The sequence below is a fragment of the Cetorhinus maximus genome, chromosome 20 (genome assembly GCF_964194155.1).
Source record: "Cetorhinus maximus chromosome 20, sCetMax3.hap1.1, whole genome shotgun sequence".
Classification (NCBI taxonomy): domain Eukaryota; kingdom Metazoa; phylum Chordata; class Chondrichthyes; order Lamniformes; family Cetorhinidae; genus Cetorhinus; species Cetorhinus maximus.
The window spans coordinates 4,177,424-4,200,005 of record NC_135898.1 but is presented as its reverse complement, the minus strand read 5'-3'; the positions used below and the strand labels follow the sequence as shown (position 1 = coordinate 4,200,005).

The window sequence follows — 22,582 nt, the reverse complement described above, 5'->3', positions numbered from 1 at the left end:
TGTAAATCCTGAGGTCAGTTAGAAATTAACCATCACCTTAAGTCTGTAGACTGGGAGATGATTCTGCCTTTGCTGCTCTGGGTTTGGAGAGACCCGTATGAATAAATGGTCCTCTTCATCCATGGCTGACACTATGAAGAGCGACAGAAGTGCACAAGGCAGACGGAGCCACAGGATATTCTATTTCATAGTGGTCTGTCAGCCCTGGCTCAGTTGGTAAGCACCCTTGCCTCCGAGATCAGAGGTTATGACCTCAAGTCTCACTCAATGGATTGTACAAAAAAGAAATCACGATTGTGAGTGCAGCACTGCCGTGTTGTCTTTCAAATGAGGCATTAAACCCAAGCCCCTTCCACCCTTCCAGGAAAGATCCCATGGTACTAGTTTGCAGATGAGCGGTGTCCTGGGACGAGTATTTAACCCTCAACCAACATCACTACGATGGATAATCTGGTCATTATCACACTGCTGTTTGAGGGAGCTTGCTATGTGCAAATTGGCTGCCATGTTTCCTACATCATCACAGTCAGGGTATTTCAAAAGTATTTCATTCTTTGTGGTGGCCTGAGGTCATGTGAGGGAAGCTATAGAAACTGCTATTCTTACTGAAATCATTGACTCACCACAGGTGTTTAGGTGATGACATTCTTTAGCCATGTGATTAATTTAAGTAGAAATAGATTTATATATGCTCAGACAATGCAGAAAAATGTACTTCACGCGTATATGTTTACTGAACTAACAACTAATACTCTACGGCAACCAAGGGAATAATGCATGCACAATGAGCAAGCAACACTTGCACACTGTTGTTGGTCTTTACCCTTTTACCAGCAAGTACATGGAAAGGTTGAAGTTCAATCATACACACACAGCATGTGAATATTGAGATCATTTTCAATTTTTCCCTCACTTTATATTCAGTTAACCACATCCAGATTTCCAATTAGCCACATTTGACTAGTGGGTAACACATTGAACAACTGTGTTTTATTACAGAGGTGCTATGCATCAACATATTATTAGCCGGGCCACTGATTTATGGTCCTGAATCCATTCAAGCTCCAATTTCATTATATTGTACTATGAGATTTTTATTGGTGTTCCAGGATCTCATTCGTTGACTGTCTATTTTTCACTGAAACTATATATCAGTCATTTTTATTATTATCTGTTTCTTTACTTTATATATTCAGCATTTATCCCTTGGTCCAATTTGCCAAGGAAAACATCATACTCTTTAAATAATGCAGCGCAAGGCCCAGATGCATATATAATGGTTGGAAGACTCTCTTTTAGATCCAAAACCTGTCCAACTCAGCTTTGAATATACTCAATGACCCAGCCTCCACTCCTCCCTGTGGAAGAGAATTCCAAAGGTTCACCACCGTCTGAGAGAGGAAATTCCTCCTCATCTCCGTCTTAAACGGAAGACCCTTTACTTTGAAATTGTGCCCCCTGTTTCTCAATTCCCCCACAAGAGGAACCATCGTCTCAATATCCACCCGTCCATAGAACCATAGCAAAGCTATGGTGAAGAAAGAGGCCATTCAGCCCATCATGTCTGTGCCAGCCAAAAAGACAAAAAAGGAATGAGCCGCTCATTTTAATCCCACTTTCCTACTGTCAAGTGCCCCTCAGAACCTTATATGTTTCAGTCAGATCACCTCTCATTCTTCTCAACTCCATTGAGCGTAGGCATAATCTGCTCAACATTTCCTCACAAGACAACCCTTTCATCCTAGGAATCAGCTGACAGAATCTTCTCTGAACGGCTTCCAATGTTAGTATGTCCCTCCTTAAGTGACCAAAACTGTACAAAGTACTCCAGGTGCAATCTCACCAATGCTCTGTACAGTTATAGCAAGATTACGCGATGGTTATATTCCATCCTCCTTGCAATAAAGGCCAACATTCCATTTGCCTTCCTAATTACTTGCTGTACCTGCATGCTAACTTTTTGTGATTTCATGCACCAGGACACCCAGATCCCTCGTACCTCAGAGTTCTGCACTCTCTCTCTATTTAGTGGTGATCATTGCAAACTGAAAACGTGGCCGGCAAAGGGGATGGAGTTTGACAAGAGCAATTGGTTTGGAGTGCTTGTACCATGCCTGTGGTGGATTCTGGGCCTCGGATCTATCCACAGCTAAACATTCCTTTGTACCTTCCTGAGCAGTGTTGGTGTGCAGGCTGCTGCGTCATTTTCAAACAGAAAATCAATTAGACATTGATTACTGGGAGCCTTATCCCCGCTGTCATGAAGCTGTTAATATGTATGTAATATTTTGGAAAATATTTTTCTTTTAATATAGAGGTTTAGTCTGCAGGTGTGTCTTACTTGGATTAAAGCCAGCTAGTCTGGGGTGCTTTGATATGCACTAGTTTTGAGATGGAAGTGAGATGGAAGAGTGATAGCGTGCATTTTCATTTTTTGAATAGAGCATTCAAGAATTGGGGTGAAAACCTGACACCTATCCAGCAGATACCAAGCAACATGTTTATATTACTACTAAAATTGATACTATGAAAGGAATTTCATTGTTAAAAGGTGAAGTTTAAAGAGGCTGGTGAAATAATGAGAATTTGAATTCAATCAGTGGTGGTACTTCAGTAGTTTTCGGGTGTGCAGGGCAGAGGCAATGTGAGATCAAAAGGCAGCTGTAAGCCACCAACTGGCTCCACAGGAACCAAAGTGAAAAGAACCTCAATTTGAATTTGTGAGGTGAAAATGCTTTGTCTGGTGTTTGGTTCAGTCTATGGGTTGCTGTTACCTTAATGGAGATTAGTTTTGGAATTTGTTAAACGTTATAATAGTAGTAATTTTTAGCCATGTGTAAATATATTTTTAACCTGTGTAAATTAATAAAATGTTTCAGTTAGTTTAATGTAAAACCTCAAGAACTGATGATCTGATTCCTGAATTTAGAGTTGCATCTCAAACATAACACTTAAAATTTTAGGTTATGACAGTTGTTTAAAGTTTCCCTCTGGGATTTTTAAATAACTCAGCTTTACCAACTGCATCGGTCATAACAGCAAAAGCTCAACAAGTGAATGCCCCTTACGGTGTAGTGTAGAGACATATGTGCATAGGATCCAAGCCAATGAAGCAGAAACAAAGGCCAGGATTTTATGGCCCCTCTCACCCGGTGGAATATTACGGTTCTGCTGAACCAAACGGAGATTTAAATGGCTTGCCGCATCCACTGGGGAGGGAGACACACCGTGGCAGGGCCGTAGAGTCCTAGCCCAAGACACAGATCTTTTCTTTATTGAGAGAGTTTAATGACTTGTTTAGTCTCACAGCTCCCATCCCACACAGCCCAGTGTCCCAGCTATCCCCTATTTATACGTGCTCAAAGACAATTAACACCCATCACCTGTTTCTCCTAACCTTAATAATGTAATTAACAAACCCTAATAATGTAATTTGACAAGACATTAATGCATATAGTTTGAATGGTGATGGAGGCTCTGAAATGTCCTTATTGTACAAAGGACAATCATCTACTTATATCACCACCCTGTGACTCATGTGGGAAGACCAGTTGGTGAAAAAAGGAAGCTTGCACTTGGCAATCCTCTGAAACATGTCAAAGCAATTCACATGTACTGAGTGCAGTGACACAGTTACACAGAGGAAGTAGCATTTTATGCATAGCGAGATCCCACAAACGGAAGTTGTTATATATTGTAAGGAACTTGTAAAGGGAGACAGAAACTCAGGTGGCCAGATCAAATGCTTACTGATATTATCACTTACTGGGAATGTTCATCATGTACAAATATATAACAGCTATGAATTGCACAATTGGTTCCATTATTTTCCACAGACTTGGTTGAGAGAAGGATTTGATGAGTAACAGGAAGGACTCCCTGCTCTTCTTCTACAACCTTGTGTGCCACAGCCCCACCAGTGGCACAACCCAGGAAATTGTGAGGTGGTAGATAATCTAAGAGGGAACCAGTTGAAGAAAGGGAATGTTTGGAGTCAGTGCACAAATATCATTCTCCTGTAATGCAAATATAGAACTTCCCTATGTAAACATGCTCATTGTCACGCTCCATGTAAATATGTTCACTGACATGCTCCATGTAAACCTGTTCACTGTCATGCTCCATGTAAACCTGCTCACTGTCACGCTCCATGTAAACTTGCTCACTGTCACGCTCCATGTAAACCTGCTCACTGTCACGCTCCATGGAAACCTGCTCACTGTCATGCTCCATTTAAACATGTTCACTGTCATGTTCCACGTAAACATGTTCACTGTCACACTCAGTATAAATCTGCTCACTGTCATGCTCCATGTAAACCTGCTCACTGTCATACTTCGTGTAAACCTGCTTACTGTCACGCTCCATGTAAACATGCTCACTATCATGCTCCATGTAAACTTGCTCACTGTCACGCTCCATGTAAACATGCTCACTATCATGCTCCATGTAAACCTGCTCACTGTCACACTCCATGTAAACCTGCTCACTGTCACGCTCCATGTAAACCTGCTCACTGTCATGCTCCATGTAAACATGCTCACTATCATGCTCCATGTAAACCTGCTCACTGTCACGCCCCATGTAAACATGCTCACTGTCACGCTCCATGTAAACCTGCTCACTGTCATGCTCCATGTAAACCTGCTCACTGTCACACTCCATGTAAACCTGCTCACTGTCACGCTCCATGTAAACCTGCTCACTGTCATGCTCCATGTAAACCTGCTCATTGTTACGATCAATGTAAACCTGCTCACTGTCACGCTCCATGTAAACCTGCTCATTGTTACGATCAATGTAAACCTGCTCACTGTCACGCTCCATGTAAACCTGCTCACTGGCATGCTCCATGTAAACCTGCTCACTATCATGCTCCATGTAAACCTGCTCACTGTCATGCTCCATGTAAACCTGCTCACTGTCACGCTCCATGTAAACCTGCTCATTGTCACGCTCCATGTAAACCTGCTCACTGTCATGCTCCATGTAAACCTGCTCATTGTTACGATCAATGTAAACATGCTCACTGTCATGCATCATGTAAACCTTTTTTTTTCATTCACGGAATGTGGGCTTCGCTGGCTGGACCAGCATTTATTGCCCATCCCTAGTTGCCCTTGACAAGATGGTGGTGAGCTGCCTTCTTGAACCGCTGCAGTCCATGTGGTGTAGGTACACCCACAGTGCTATTAAGGAGGGAGTTCTAAGATTTTGACCCAGCAACAGTGAAGGAACTGCGGTATATTTCCAAGTCAGGATGGTGAGTGACTTGGAGGGGAACTTCCAGGTGTTGGTGTTCCCATCTATCTGCTGCCCTTGTCCCTCTAGATGGTAGTGGTCGTGGGTTTGGAAGGTGCTGTTAAAGGAGCCTTGATGAATTCCTGCCCACTGTCACGCTCCATGTAAACCTGCTCACTGTCACGCTCCATGTAAACCTGCTCACTGTCTCGCTCCATGTAAACCTGCTCACTGTCACGCTCCATGTAAACCTGCTCACTGTTACACTCCATGTAAACGTGCTCACTGTCACATTCCATGTAAAGCTGCTCTCTGTCACGCTCCGTGTAATGTGCTCACTGTCGCACTCCATATAAATGTGTTCACTGTCATGCTCCATGTTATGTGCTCACTGTCACGCTCCATGTAAATGTGCTCACTGTCACACTCCATGTAAACGTGCTCACTGTCACGCTCCATATGAGCATGTTCACTGTCACGCTCCATGTAAATGTGCTCATTGTCACACTCCATGTAAACGTGTTCACTGTCATGCCCCATGTTACATGTTCACTGTCATGCTCCATGTTACGTGTTCACTGTCACGCTTCATGTAAATGTGCTCACCGTCACATTCCATGTAAACGTGTTCACTGTCATGCCCCATGTTACGTGTTCACTGTCACGCTCCATGTAAATGTGCTCACTGTCACACTCCATGTAAACGTGTTCACTGTCATGCCCCATGTTACGTGTTCACTGTCACGCTCCATGTAAATGTGCTCACTGTCACACTCCATGTAAGCGTGTTCACTGTCATGCCCCATGTTACGTGTTCACTATCACGCTCCATGTAAACGTGCTCACTGTCACACTCCATGTAAACATGTTCACTGTCATGCCCCATGTTACGTGTTCACTGTCACGCTCCATGTGAGCATGTTTACTGTCATGCTCCATGTAAATGTGCTCACTGTCACATTCCATGTGAGCGTGTTTACTGTCACGCTCCATGTAAACGTGCTCACTATCACGCTATCAGCTATGAAAGGGCCTGTCAGAAAACTTATGGTTCTCCACCTTAATGTTGCGTTCTGTGCTGTTACGAGACACACATTCTATTCTTACTATAACATGTGAAGTACGTAGCTCCCAAGGGTTTTTTTTTTAATAGTGAGAGTGGAGTCCATGTGTAACACATGATCTAGTCACATTAGAGAAATAGTCTTGTAACATTCAGCTGTCTGTATTTATGATATTTTATCTTGTATTGTTTATACTATGTGATTTACAAATAACATGGTATCACCTGCATACAGCCTCATTCTTACAAATTAAACTGATTGATGCTGTACACAAAGATGTCAAACAGGAGATAACAATGAAAGAGTTAGATCAATGCTAGGCTTTAATTCATGTTCATAAACCACATGGAGCAATGGCTTTTGTGATTTATAATATTATCTAAACCACTTAACTTTTGCTGTCTTCTTGCTCTGTCCCAATTCTTACAATCTAAAACATTTACCCGATAGAGGTCTTCAATATGATGGAAAGGTTCGGGTTAAGTGGACAGAGGTGTGGGGGAAAAAAAAGCTAGGGGTTCCAAAACTCGGGGCCAACATTTTAAGATGGTCACTGATGAATCCAATAAGGAATTCAGGAGAAACTTCTTTACCCAGAAAGCGGTCATAATGTGGAACTGACTACCACTGGGAGTGTTCATTTGAATTAACCAGATGTATTAAAGGGGAAGCTGGATAAGCACATGAGGAAGTTTCATGGCACTGTGGGTCATACCCCTGTCTCTGAGCCAGAGGCTCTGGGTTAGAATCCCTCTCAGGGACTCGATGACCACAGAAGGTGCATTCATAACGTGGCTAAACAGGCTGATTATCAACCTGTAAAATCCTTCCAATGTGTCTATAGCAGGCACTAAAGGCTGGGCAGTCTCCTGGTCAGCCATGCTCAGCAAAGCAGCACCTTCCAAACCCACAATCACCACCATTTAGAAGGACAAGGGCAGCAGACAGCTGGGAACACCACCATCTTAACTTGGAAATATATCGGCCGCTCCTTCACTGTCGCAAGGTCAAAATCCTGGAACTCCCTCCCTAACAGCACTGTGGGTGTACCTACACCACATGGACTGCAGCGGTTCAAGAAGGCAGCTCACCACCACCTTCTCAAGGGCAACTAGGGATGGGCAATAAATGCTGGGCCCAACCAGCGAAGCCCACATCCCGTGAATGAATTTTTTAGCAAATGCTTGATGTGGAGTGATGACCTTCAAACATAGTGACAGGGTAGTGGCCTGTTCCAGGGAAAACCAGGTCACAGAAACAGACATAAGCACACGTTTTGTCTGCCTCATATACCACAAGGCATGGAAGAGAAGAGAAAAAGATAAGCACATGAGGATGAAAGGAATAGAGTGATACGTTGATGAAGTACAGTGAAGGAAGGAGGAAGGACTTGTGTGGAAACAGTTAACATTGAGATTTTAACGTCACGCATCTAGCCTAAGGGAAATATCACAAGTCTTATTGGTATTCAATCAGAAACAAAAACTGCATTAGTACACCCAAAAAAAACCCAGAATGCATCTCGTTACCTTCATTCACAGGATTCCCAGAAGCAACATGAAGGGAATTTAATCCCAGCCTCACACAGCAATTATAATTCACAAACCTATTCCCACTCACTAATTTATCACCAGCCTGTGGGGAGAAAGCAACCCCTTTTCTCTTTTGCAAACTTGTTCAGGTTTCATCCTGAGTGAACACAATTTCAAAGAAATGTTTTTTTAATCCCTAATCATGTGGTGAGAAAGGACAATTTGTGTAAAGGTGCAGGATGGCTACACTGGAGGCTAAAATTCACAGGAAGACACTGGTTGAGGGACCAGAGTGCAGACATCGTGATGTGGCAGTTACAACGCTGGTCAAGTGAACTACAAGGCTCTGGGTTCAAATTCTTCCGTGGTAAATAATGAGGCTCAATCAGTAAATTCTAGAAAGTTAAACACTTTGGATAGTTGTAAAACTCCAACTGCACGGACAACTGCACCCCAGCAAAGGGAATCTTGTCTACCCCTAACAGTTGCAATTGGCAGTTGGGTCTGAACAAGCCACTTGGTCTCCAAGCTTATTCGATGGGGGTCATAAATGTGACCCACACCTTCAAGAGCAAATTATTTTAAAACAGGTATTGTCCTCTTAATATCACAGGCCTAGCTCTGGCCTGCTCTCCCAAGTGTCTGACCAACGCTCCCACATCTCTAACCTGTGCTCCCAAGTCTCTCTAACCTGTGCCCTCCCACATCTTTGACCTGCACTCCCAACACTTTGAACTATACTCCCACGTCTCTCTGACCTCCACTCCCAAGTCTCTGACTTGCGCTCCAATATCTATGACCTGTGCTCCCATGTCTCTGTCCTGTCCTCCCATATTTCTGACCGGTGCTCCCAAGACTTTGACCTGCGCTCCCACATTTCTCTGACCTACAACCCTAAATCTCTCTGACCTGCGCTCCCAAGTCTCCCTGACCTGCACTCCCAAGTCTCTGGCCTGCAATCCCAAGACTCTGACCTGTGCTTCCATGTCTCTGACCTGCACTCCCATATCTAAGACCTGTGCTTCCAAGAGTCCAACCTGCACTCCCAAGACTCTGACCTACACTCCCATGTCTCTCTGACCTGCACTCCCATATCTATGACCTGCGCTCCTAAGTCTCTGACCTATGCTCCTAAGAGTCTGACCTGCACTCCCAAGACTCTGACCTGTGCTCCCATGTCTCCCTGACCTGCGCTCCAATATCTATGGCCTCCCACATCTCTGACTTGTGCACCCAAGACTTTGACCTACACTCCCAAGTCTCCGACCTGTGCTTGCAAGTCTTTGACCTGTGCTGGCAAGTTTCTGACCTGCGCTCCCAAGATTCTGACCTGCGCTTCCAAGAGTCTGACCTGCACTCCCAATCTCTGACCTGCACTCCCAAGACTCTGGCCTGCGTTCCCATGACTCCCAGGCCTGTGCTCCTACATCTATAACCTGTGTTCCCAAGTCTCTGACTTGCATTCCAATATCTATGGCCTGCCCTCCCACATCTCTGACCTGCACTCCCAAGTCTCTGACCTGCACCCCCAAGTCTCTGACCTATGCTTGCAAGTCTTTGACCTGTGCTGGCAAGTTTCTGCCCTGCACTCCCAAGTCTCTGACCTGTGCTCGCAAGTCTTTGACGTGTGCTGGCAAGTTTCTGACCTGCACTCCCAAGACTCTGGCCTGCGCTCCCATGACTCCCAGACCTGCACTCTCACATCTATAACTTGTGCTCCCGTGTCTCTGACCTGCACTCCCATGTCTCTGACTGTGCTCCAATACCTCTGACCAGCGCTCCCACGTCTCCCTGACCTGCGCTCCCATTCCTCTCACCTGCACTCCTATGTCTCTGACCTGCGCTCCTATGTCTCTGACCTGCGCTCCCATGCCTCTGACCTGCGCTCTTATGTCTCACTGACCTGTTGTCCCATGTCTGTCTGACCTGTGCTCCTATATCTATGACCTGTGATCCCAAGTCTCTCTGACCTGCGCTCCCACATCTCTCTGCCTGGGCTCCCACATCTCTCTGATCTGCATTCCCACATGTATGACCTGTGCTCCCACATCACTGACCTGCGTTCCCACATCTAAGACCTGAGTTCCTACATCAATGACCTGCGTTCCCATCATCCTTGCTTCTGTGCTCCATTGGAGCATCGCCTTTGTTCTCTGCACTTCAGCACAGGACAGTCTTAAATCTTCAGGCTATCTTCTTCAGGGCACAGTGGAAAATATTTGCTTGTGAGGCAAGGGCTGAGTAAGGTCCACAGAACCTGTGGAAATGCCTGTTATCCTGAGTCAATCAGGGGCCACAAGAGCAGTGAAAGGACTCCTAGCGAACCAGAAATAGCTGATCCCTGAATGTTATATCAACTGTTTCTAAATTACCTATAGCAAATGTGTCTTTTCATCATTGTGCCTGTACAGGTTTGAGGTCAGATTAGGTAGGAAGTATTTAGTATTGTTGTCTAATAATATGAAGGGGCTCCCACATGATAAACTGTTGTCCTGCCATTAGAACTGAGATTCTCACTCATATAGCTTTCAGCTTTATCTAAAATGCCAAGAATGATACAGTCACTGTCAGCACCTTGAGTGCAGATGCATTGCACATTGTCACTCAATGTACTGGAGGTCTTGTGGCCGCGGTGGTTAGTGTCCCTGCCTCGGAGCCAGAAGCTGCAGATTTCGAGTCCCAGCTCTGGATTTGATGGCCAAGGAAGGTGTGTTCATAACACGTCCAACCAGGTTGAGTACGAACCTGCAAATCCCTCCAACAACACACCAGAAGCAGGCGGTAAGAGCAGGAGAGACTCCTGGTCAGCCATCTGGGGGAAAGGAATTTGAGCCTCTACCATCACTATCCATAGTTCCAGACAACAACATGCGTGTAAAAGTGCATGTCGCCGCAGCAATTCAGACTCCCTGGGTGAGCTGGAACCAATCAGGATAGCATCACAGGGTTAAATTGACACTTCTACTAAGTTCAACAAAACCATCTGCTTCATATGTGACTCAAGACTCCCAACAAGATTGCTGGTGATGAAAGGTCACCAACCTGAAACATTAACTCTGTTTCTCTCTCCCCGGATACCGTCGAGGGTTTCCAGCAGATTCTGTTTGCTTTTCACACTGGCAGCATCTGCAGGCTTTTGCTGATGATGATGATGATGATTTGGGGGTAACAGTAAAAACTGCCGTGGTTGGGATGAGTTCGTTGGGTTCTTGAATGTCACTCGCCAGACGTGTTCCTAGAATCCCCCAGGCAGCGCAGAACATGCCAATAACCAAATAGGATTACAATGATCCCAAGCCCTGGAGCGTTTCCAAAGAGGCAGCTGAGTGCCTCTTAATCATCAGTCAACAAGAACAATCCCAAATCCTCGCATCGATTCTCCGCTGCAGGGTGTTTTGGGTTGTACTCCAGCACATCAAAACACGCTAAGGCACACTCTGGGCCCTGAACCTTCCATGGCGGACAAGAAAAGAAAGTGTTTTACTCAAGAATCAGCTTCGTCCAGTTCCCCACAGACTTTCCCCCAAAGCTTGTGGGCTTGTACAATGGTGGGGGGGCGCTGAGCACTGACTCATCGAGGCTTCCATTGCTTGTGTCTGACAAAGGGGGTGTCTGATGGCACTCCTCGTGTCTGAAAAAGAGGGTGTCTGACGGTTCACTCTGGGGCCTGACCTGTCTGATGGATCCCCCTGTGTCTGGGTCAGGGAGCAGCTGGCTTCCCTCTTTGTACCATTAGTTAGCTGTCAGTGCAATCCTTCCTTTCTTCACCATTTTTCACTGAAGTTACCTGGAAACAGCAGGCACATGATCGACTTGTGTCCCAGGTTGTAGCACAGAGTGTGGACACATGCCTGAAGGACCCATTGCTCTGACAATGACCTGTACTGGTGAGGCATCATAGCCTAAACCTCACCTGTCAAAAAGATAACCAGCTACCACTGGTTTAACCCAAGCTGCAATCTAGTGTCAGACAAAGCGAGTGTTGCATTATCTGTTGAGATGTGGTAACTGTTGAGGTTGATGTAAAGAGATCTGTGACACTGTCCAGAGTGAAGGGCAGAATTTTCCCCCAGTGCCCAAGACAATATTCGAGGAACATAGGAACAGGAGTAGGCTTACCATCAGGGGGTCAACCCTGGTTCAATGAAGAGTGCAGGAGGGCATGCCAGGAGCAACACCAGACATGCCTAAAAATGAGGTGTCAACCTGGTGAAGCTATAATACAGGACTATTTGTGTGCCAAGCAGTATAAGCAGCAAGAGATAGACAGAGCTTAGCGATCCCACAACCAACAGATCAGATTTAAGCTTTGCAGTCCAGCCACATCCAGTGGTGAATGGTGTTGGACAATTAAACAACTCACTAGAGGAGAAGGATCCACAAATATCCTCATCCTCGATGATGGGGGAGCCCAGCACATCAGCGCAAAAGACAAGGCTGAAGCATTCGCTACAATCTTCAGCCAGAAGTGCCGAGTGGATGGTCCATCTCAGCCTCCTCCGGACATCTCCAGCATCACAGATGCCAGTCTTCAGCCAATTTGATTCACTCCATGTGATATCAAGAAATGGCTGAAGGCACTGGATACTGCAATGGCTATGGGCCCTGACAATATTTCAGCAATAGTACTGAAGACTTGTGCTCCAGAACTTGCCGCGCCCCTAGCCAAGCTGTTCCAGTACAGCTACAACACTGGCATCTACCCGGCTATGTGGAAAATTGCCCAGATATGTCCTGGACACAAAAAGCAGGACAAATCCAACTTGACCATTTACTGCCCCATCAGTCTACTCTCCATCATCAGTAAAGTGATGGAAGGAGTCATCAACAGCTTGACATCAAGACAGCATTTGACCGAGTGTGGCATCAAGGAGCCCTAGCAAAACTGGAGTCAGTGGAAATCAGTGGGAAAACTCTGCTGGTTGGAGTCATACCTAGTGCAAAGGAAGATGGTTTGGTTGTTGGAGGTCAGTCATCTCAGCTCCAGGACATCACTGCAGGAGTTCCTCAGGGTAGTGTCCTCGGCCCAACCATCTTCATCTGCTTCATCAATGTCATTCCTTCCATCATAAGGTCAGAAGCGGAGATGTTCGCTGATGATTGCACAATGTTCAGCACCATTCGAGACTCCTCAGATACTGAAGCAGTCCATGTCCAAATGCAGCAAGACCTGGACAATATCCAGGCTTGGGCTGACAAGTGGCAAGTAACATTTGCGCCACACAAGTGCCAGGCAATGACCATCTCCAACAAGGGAGAATCTAACCATTGCCCCTTGACGTTCAATGGCATTACCATCGCTGAATCCCCCACTATCAACATTCTGAGGGTTACCATTGACCAGAAACTGAACTGGACTAGCCATATAAATACTGTGGCTACAAGAGCAGGTCAGAGGCTGGGAATCCTGTGATGAGTTACTCACCTATTGACTCCCCAAAGCCTGTCCACATTCTACAAGGTGCAAGTCAGGAGTGTGAGGGAATACTCCCCACTTGCTTGGATGAGTGCAGCTCCCACAACACTCAAGAAACTGGACACCATCCAGGACAAAGCAGTTCACTTGACTCCCACCCCATCCACAAAAATTCACTCCGTCCATCACCGACACACAGTAGCAGCAGTGTGTACCATCTACAAGATGCACTGCAGCAACTCGCCAAGGCTTCTTCGGCAGCACCTTCCAAACCTGTGACCTCTGCCATCTAGAAGGACAAGGGCAGCAGACAGATGGGAACATCACCACCTGGAAGTTCCCCTCCAAGTCACACATCCTGACTTGGAAATATATTGCTGTTCTTTTACTGTCGCTGGGTCAAAATCCTGTAATTGCCTCCCTAACAGCACTGTGGATGTACCTACACCACATGGACTGTGGTGGTTCAAGAAGGCAGCTCACCACCACCTTCTCAAGTGCAATTTTGGATAGACAATAAATGCTGGCCCAGCAGGTGACACCCACATCCTATAAATGAATTTAAATAAGGCAGGGATGAGGACAATGAAGGTGTGTGTGGGATAATGAACGGTGATGTCCCTTGAACTGGCAGTAAATGAGGGCCCTATGAATGTGCGATGGGTTTGTGAATGTGTGAGTTGAGAGTGATGAGAAGAGTGACTTATCCTGGCAGAACGGAGGAGATCATTCATCCTCTTGCAGCACTGGGTGGCTCTCTTTTCCTGAATGGCACTGACCACCGCTGTCACCGCCTCCCAAACCAGATTGGTCACGTTGATGCCCATTTTGCATCCAGAGCTGGGGGGTAGAAGACATCGCATCCGGCCTCCATGGCATCCAAAAGGTGTTCCAGTGACACGTCATTAAACCTGGGGCCTGCAGTCTTTTTGCCTTTCGTGGACATCTTCCCTGCAGCAGTCAGCATTGAGACTAGACTATAACGCGCGGCTAGACTTTAACAATGGTGCCCGGCGTGATGAAGCGGCGAGGTGATGGCGTGGCGGGTGAATGAGAGCCCGCCCGCCATGGAAACGGCGTGTTCCCCAGCAATGCAGAATTAACGTGGCAGGTTTGGGACGATATGGAGTGAAAACCTGTCATCGTGGCCAGCGGGTAAAACGTCGCTTTACCCGTCCACTACCACACTGAGTGCAAATCCAGGATGATTCCACCCTAAGTGTTTTCTAACGTCACTCCTAAAAGATATGGATCCAATTTTTAGACTATGGCCCCCCACCAGCCCGAGCCCTTCCAAGCTAGCAGAAAGAGTTTAGCCCATCTACCCAATCTGTTCCCAATAACATCTAAAAAAACATTGATCAAATCACACCTTAACCTCCTAAATTCAAGGGAATACAAGCTGACCTTGCATTATCTCTCCTTGTAGCTTAACCCTCGGGATGCAGGTGTCAGTCTGATAAATCTACACTGCACTCCTTCCAATGCCCAGATATCCTACATAGGGAATGGTGCCCAGACCACTCACAGTCACTCCATGTGTGGTCTAACCAGGACTTTCTGGAGCTGTAGCATGAATTCTACCCCCTTGTAGTCCTTTCGGTATAAAGGTCAGCATTCCTCCCTGAACCAACATAATGATCCATATCTTTCAAACTGTACATTGGTATTTTCTGCCAACAGTAGCCACACATCAAAAGGGAGTAATTGGGCTGTTAAGTGCTTTGAGATCTCTTGATACACACAACATTCACACTTTGATCTTACAGATTTCACTCTAATGTATAATCAGACACTACTATTATATATTTAAAATGAGATGTGATAGTCTGAATTATTGCATTAAAACAATAATTAAGAATGATACAATCCATATCATTCTGTGTGCAATTACATTTTGCAGTATTTATATTCAGATGTGTTCCTCTTGTTCATGATTAATCAGTTGCCATTGAACAGATGATCATATTTGCATAAAAACATTTCAAAGTTTCGCATGAGCTTTTTGCTGAGCACATAAGATGTCTAATTAATCTCAGCAATTATCTCAATAATAGAACAACACTTCACAGTGTTGTTATTAGATTTAGTCAGTCCACGCCGCCCTCACGGTGATAACTCGGAGTGACCTCCCACACCCCATTGCCGTGGACCTCCGAGTGGAGATACAGGAGAAGCTCAATGGGATGGCGACAGTTCAGGTAGCAGATAATTCAGGGGCAGCAGCATTAGACGGCACAGGTTTGCAAGGGGCAAGCTAAAGGCAGACACCAGGATCATAAAACCATAAGAAAGAGGGTTTGGTCAGATCCATCAAGCCTGCTCTACTGCCATTCAATCAGACCATGGCTGATCTTGGATTTCAACTGCACCTTCCTGTATGAGCTCGATTCCTTCACTTCCCAAAGATCTATTGATCTCAGCTTTGAATATGCTCAGTGACTGAGCATCCACAGCTCTGACAGACAGAGGTTCCCTAAGGTTCACAATCCTCTGAGTGTAGAAACTTCTCACCTCAATCCTAAATGGCTGACCCCTTATCCTGAGACTGTGACCCCAAATAATAAACCATCCAGCCAGGGGAATTTTTTTGGTGATCTTTCAGGAATCACTCGAGTCAGGGAGGGTCCCAGAGGACTGGAAAATCGCTAATGTAACCCCCCTGTTTAAGAAGGGAGTGAGGCAAAAGACGGGAAATTACAGGCCAATTAGCCTGACCTCGGTCGTTGGTAAGATTTTAGAGTCCATTATTATGGATGACATTTCAGAATACTTCGAAGTGCATGGTAAAATCAGGCAAAGTCAGCATGGTTTCATCAAGGGGAGGTCATGCCTGACAAATCTGTTAGAATTCTTTGAGGAGGCAACGAGTAGGTTAGACAAAGGAGAGCCAATGGATGTTATCTACTTGAACTTCCAGAAGGCCTTTGACAAGGTGCCGCACAGGTGGCTGCTCAGTAAGATAAGAGCCCATGGTGTTAGAGGCAAGGTACTAGCAAGGATAGAAGATTGGCTGTCTGGCAGGAGGCAGAGAGTGGGGATAAGGGGGTCCTTCTCAGGATGGCGGCCGGTGACTAGTGGAGTTCCGCAGGGGTCAGTGTTGGGACCACAACTTTTCACTTTATACATTAGTGATCTAGATGAAGTAACTGAGGGCATCCTGGCCAAGTTTGCAGATGATACAAAGATAGGTGGAGGGACAGGTAGTATTGAGGAAGCGGGGAGGCTGCAGAAGGATTTGGACAGGTTAGGAGAATGGGCAAAGAAGTGGCAGATGGAATACAACGTGGGGAAGTGTGAGGTCATGCACTTTGGTAGGAAGAATAGAGGCATAGACTATTTTCTAAATGGGGAGAGAATTCAGAAATCTGGACTGCAAAGGGACTTGGGAGTCCTAGTCCAGGATTCTCTTAAGGTTAACTTGCAGGTTGAGTCGGTAGTTAGGAAGGCAAATGCAATGTTGGCATTTATTTCGAGAGGACTAGAATATAAAAGCAGGGATGTGCTGCTGAGGCTTTATAAGGCTCTGGTCAGACCACATTTAGAATATTGTGAGCAATTTTGGGCCCCATATCTCAGGAAGGATGTTCTGGCCCTGGAGAGGGTCCAGAGGAGGTTCACAAGAACAATCCCTGGAATGAAAGGCTTAACATATGAGGAACATTTGAGGTCTCTGGGTCTATACTCGATGGAGTTTAGAAGGATGAGGGGGGATCTGATTGAAACTTACAGAATAGTGAAAGGCCTGAGTGGACGTGGGGAAGATGTTTCCATTGGTAGGAGAGACTAGGACCTGAGGGCACAGCCTCAGAGTAAAGGGAAGACCTTTTAGAACAGAGATGAGGAGAAACTTCTTTAGCCAGAGAGTGGTGAATCTATGGAATTCATTGCCACAGAAGGCTGTGGAGTCCAGGTCATTGAGTGTATTTAAGACTGAGATAGATAGGTTCTTGATTGGTAAGGGGATCAAAGGTTACGGGGAGAAGGCGGGAGAATGGGGTTGAGAAACTTATCAGCCATGATTGAATGGCGGAGCAGACTCGATGGGCTGAATGGCCTAATTTCTGCTCCTAGGTCTTATGGTCTTATGGGAAAACAGTCTCTCAGCATCTACGTTGACAAGCCCTCGAAGAATTTTGCTGAGATCACCTCTTATTCTTCTAAACTTGAGGGAATATAAGCCCATTTAACTACATCACTCCTCTTAGCACAGTCCCATCATCCCAGTAATATATTTCTTTATTTGTAGGATGGCCAGGAAATTGAACCAGGAAAGGCGGTTGGGACCAGGACGTGGGACTCATTGAGGGAGCAGCTGGATGCATTAATGGCAAAATGGTAGGGTTGGCATTGGGGAAGGGTAGGGTGAGATGGACGAGAGGATCCTCTTGATCTGAACTGACCTTGTATTGGACAGGACACAATGAACTTTATCAGCTGTCTATCTGTTCATGAGGGAGCAGGAACGTTGGATGACATCTGTTGGAATATGTACTCACACCATGGTGCTTATCTTATGGGGAGGGATATGCATCATTCATGCACCACATTTACCCGCACGTATGCTGTGTGCAAGGTACTGACGAGTGACAGAACCGGCCCTGGGCAATACATACAAACACATGGAATAGGAGCAGAAGTAGACCATTCAGCCTCTGGAACCTGCTCTGCCATTCACTAAGATCATGACTGATCTGTTTGTGTTTTGAATTCCACATTCCCATCTACCTCCGATTAGCTTTGATTCCCTTGCCTAACAAGAATCTAACTACCTCCATCTTAAAAATATTCAATGAACCCCACCTCCATCGCCTTCTGAGGCAGAGAGTTCCAAAGTCGCACAAACCTCTAAGAGAAAAAAATACTCCTCATGTCTGTCCTAAAAGGGCGACCCCTAATTTTAAAACAGTGCCCCCTAGTTCCGGACTCACCCACAAGAGGAAACATCCTTTCCACGTTCACCTTGTCAAGACCATTCAGGATCTTATATACTTCAATCAAGTCACCTCTCACTCTTCTAAACTCCAGTGGAAACAAGCCCAGTCTGTCTAAACTTCCCTCATTAGACAACCCACTCATTCCAGGTATCAATCTAGTGAACTTCCTCTGAACCGCCTCCAATGCATTTACACCCTTCCTTAAATAAGGAGACCAAAATTGCACACAGTATTCGACATGTGGTCTCACCAATGCCCTGTGTAACTGCATCCTTACTTCTATGTTCAATTCATCTCGTAATGAAGGATAGCATTCCATCAGCCTTCTTAATTAGTTACTGGACCTGCACACTAACTTTTTTGTGGGCCAGGGAACTAGATCATCAACATTTTCTTCTTTGGAACACTCATAGGCACAATGGTAAATGCAGATGAGGGAGAGAATTCCAACGAGTAAAAAAAGGTCCAAGGGACAGACGCACTATCAGTGGCTAACTAGAAAGGTGAAAGAAAGTATCACACTTGAAGAAAAAGCGTATCATTGTGCAAAGATAGGTGGAAGGCCAGAAGATTGGACAGAATATATGGAACAGCAAAGGATGACTAAATGATTAATAAGGAGGGAAAGATTAGAATAATAGAGAGAAAGCTCGCCAGAAATATAAAAACAGATATAAGAGTTTCTATAAATATTTTTAAAATAAACGAGTTAACGAAGTGAGCATTGGTCCCATAGAAAGTGAGTCTGGAGAATTGATAATGGAAAACGAGGAATGGCAGATGAATTAAAGAGGTATTTTACATCCGCCTTCACCAGAGAAGAAACATGTAACATGCCAGAAGCAACTATAAATCAGGAAATGGGAGGGAGGGAGGAAATCAGGAAAATTACAGTCACTGGAGAAGTGGTCCTGAGTAAATTGTTGGAGCTGTGAGCTGACAAGTACCCAGGTCCTGATGGACTTTCTTTTTTATTCATTCACGGGATGTGGGCGTCGCTGGCTGGGCCACTATTTATTGCCCAACCCTAATTGCCCCGAGAAGGTGGCGGTGAGCTGCCTTCTTGAACCGCTGCAGCCCATGTGGTGTAGGTACATCCACAGTGATGTTAGGGCGGGAGTTCCAGGATTTTGACCCAGCGACAGTGAAGGAACAGCGATATATTTCCATGTCAGGATGGTGAGTGACTTGGAGGGGAACTTCCAGGTGGTGGTGTCCCCATCTATCTGCTGCCCTTGTCCTTCTAGGTGGTAGTGGCCATGGGTTTGGAAGGTGCTGTCAAAGGAGCCTTGGTGAATTCCTGCAGTGCATCTTGTAGATGGTACACACTGTTGCCACTGTGTGTCGGTGGCGGAGGGAGTGAATGTTTATGGATGTGGTGCCAATCAAGCAGGCTGCTTTGTCCTGGATGGTGTCAAGCTTCTTGTGTTGTGGGAGCTACACTCATCTAGGCAAGTGGGGAGTATTCCATCACACTCCTGACTTGTGCCTTGTAGATGGTGGACAGGCTTTGCGGAGTCAGGAGGTGAGTTACTCACCACAGGATTCCCAGCCTCTGATCTGCTGTTGTAGCCACAGTATTTATATGGCTAGTCCAGTTCAGTTTCTGGTCAATGGCAACCCCCAGGATGTTGATAGTGGGGGATTCAGTGATGGTAATGCCATTGAACTTCAAGGGGTGATGGCTGGATTCTCACTTGTTGGAAATGGTCATTGCCTGACACTTGTGTGGTGCAAATGTTACTTGCCACTTGTCAGCCCAAGCCTGGATATTGTCTAGGTCTTGCTGCATTTGGACATGGATTGCTTCAGTATGTGAGGAGTTGTGAATGGTGCTGAACATTGTGCAATCATCAGTGAACATCCCCACTTCTGACCTGATGACGGAAGGAAGGTCATTGATGAAGCAGCTGAAGATGATTGGGCCGAGGACACTACCCTGAGGAACTCCTGCAGTGATGTCCTGGAGCTGAGGTGACTGACCTCCAACAACCACAACCATCTTCCTTTGTGCTGGGTATGACTCCAACCAGCGGAGAGGTTTCCCCCTGATTCCCACTAACTCTTGTTTTCTCGGGCTCCTTGATACCACAGCCTGTCAAATGCTACCTAGATGTCAAGGGCAATCACTCTCACCTCACCTCGGGAGTTCAGCTCTTTTGTCCATGTTTGAACCAAGGCTGTAATGAGATCAGGAGCTGAGTGGCCCTGGCGGAATCCAGACTGGGCGTCAGTGAGCAGGTCATTGCTAAGCAAGTGCCGCTTGATAGCACTGTTGATGACTCCATCCCAAGGTCTTAAAAGAAGTGGCTGGTGAGATAATTGATGCATTGATTTTAATTTTCCGAAACACCTAGATTCAGGGAAGGTCCCAATAGATTGGAAGGTAGCTGCACACTGCACATTGAACACAGGATCCAGTTCTTGTCACACTGCACCTTGAACACTGGATCCAGTTCTGGTCACATTGCACCTTGAAGATTGGATCCACTTCTGGTCACACTGCATCTTGAATACTGGATCCAGTTCTGGCCACACTGCACCTTAAATACTGGATCTAGCTCTGGTCACGCTGCACCTTGAACACTGGATCCAGTTCTGGTCACACTGCACCTTGAACATTGGATCCACTTCTGGTCACACTGCATCTTGAATACTGGATCCAGTTCTGGCCACACTGCACCTTAAATACTGGATCTAGCTCTGGTCACACTGCACCTTGAACACTGGATCTAGCTCTGGTCACACTGCACCTTGAACACTGGATCCAGTTCTGGTCACACTGCACCTTGAATACTGGATCTAGCTCTGGTCACACTGCACCTTGAATACTGGATCTAGCTCTGGTCACACTGCACCTTGAACACTGGATCCAGTTCTGGCCACACTGCACCTTGAATACTGGATCTAGCTCTGGTCACACTGCACCTTGAACACTGGATCCAGTTCTGGCCACACTGCACCTTGAAAACTGGATCTAGCTCTGGTCGCATTACACTTTGGACACTGGATCCAGTTCTGGCCACACTGCACCTTGAAAACTGGATCTAGCTCTGGTCACATTGCACTTTGAACACTGGATCCAGTTCTGGTCAAACACTACACATTAGACACTGGCACCAGTTCTGGTCACACTACATCTTGAACACTGGATCCAGTTCTGTTCAAACTGCATCTTGAACACTGGATCCAGTTCTGGTCACATTGCACCTTGAACATTGGATCCAGTTTTGGTCACACTGCATCTTTAACACTGGATCCAGTTCTGTTCACACTGCACTTTGAACACTGGATCCAGTTCTGGTCACATTGCGCCTTGAACATTGGATCCATTTCTGGTCACACTGCACTTTGAACACTGGATCCATTTCTACACCTTGAATACTACTCCAACCCAAATATCAACAGGCAAAACCTTATTTCCCAGCTTTAGGGAGGCAGAGCAGGGCTTTGCATGTCCTGACATGGTGAATTGGGAGGCGTTGGGGGCGGGAAGCCAGGAAGATGGTGGGGAGACATGTAGGGATGGCTCCTCAACACATTCCCATCTCATTTAAATATTTAACAACCCTATGAGGCCAATACTTTGGGCCAGCAGCAAAGCATCCTGCTGCAAACCCTCTCATGCCCCCGCCCACCCTTCTCAAAGTTTACCAGTCTCATGGAAGCCACCTCCTTGTAGTAGAGGCTATTGGAACTGGTGTTGTATATTTTATACATCTCTGAGCAATGACCCTAGTTTCTGTGGGTGGAATCATCCCAGATTTGCACAAACTGCAGCAGCGGGCAGGAAGTAAGTCGTTTTACCCGCCGGCCGCAATGGTGAGTTTTTGCGCCGTATTGTCCGCTTCCCGCCTCATTAATTATGCAGCCACAGGAAACACGCTGTCTCGCTGGTGGGCAGCCTCTGAATCGCCCTCCACACCGAGACCTCACCGGTTCCTCACTCCGGGTGCCATATCTAAACTGCAGCCACACACACAGTTCTCAATGCCTACAGCCCAGGGCTGCTCCAGTGAGGACATGGCCCTGAAAGACAGGAAGAGTGCAGCCCTCCACTCACCAACCCCCCCCCAGCCGATTCAGTGATGCATCTATGGGATGCCTCCTGGATGCCGTGGGGGCCCATCACAAAGCCCTGTACCCCATCTCTGGCCACAGGAGGCCCGTCATTCTCGGGCTTGGGTGGTCAGTGCCAATGCTGCACAGGAGAGGTTGGTTATCCAGTGCAGAAAGAGGATGAATGATCTCATCCGTGCCCCCAGGGTAAGGCAACCATCTCATCGCTCTAAACTCACACACTCACAAGCCCATCACACATTCACTGGCATCTCACTCACTGCCAGCTCAAGGGACATCACCTCTCACTCTCACACACACCCTCACATCCCC

General features: G+C 46.3%; 1 pseudogene; it reads right to left on the bottom strand.

The window, feature by feature from the left end:
* Nucleotides 1-2,205, bottom strand: part of LOC144694714 (uncharacterized) — an 18,037-nt pseudogene extending 15,832 nt beyond the window's left edge.
* Nucleotides 2,206-22,582: the final 20,377 nt, after the last annotated feature.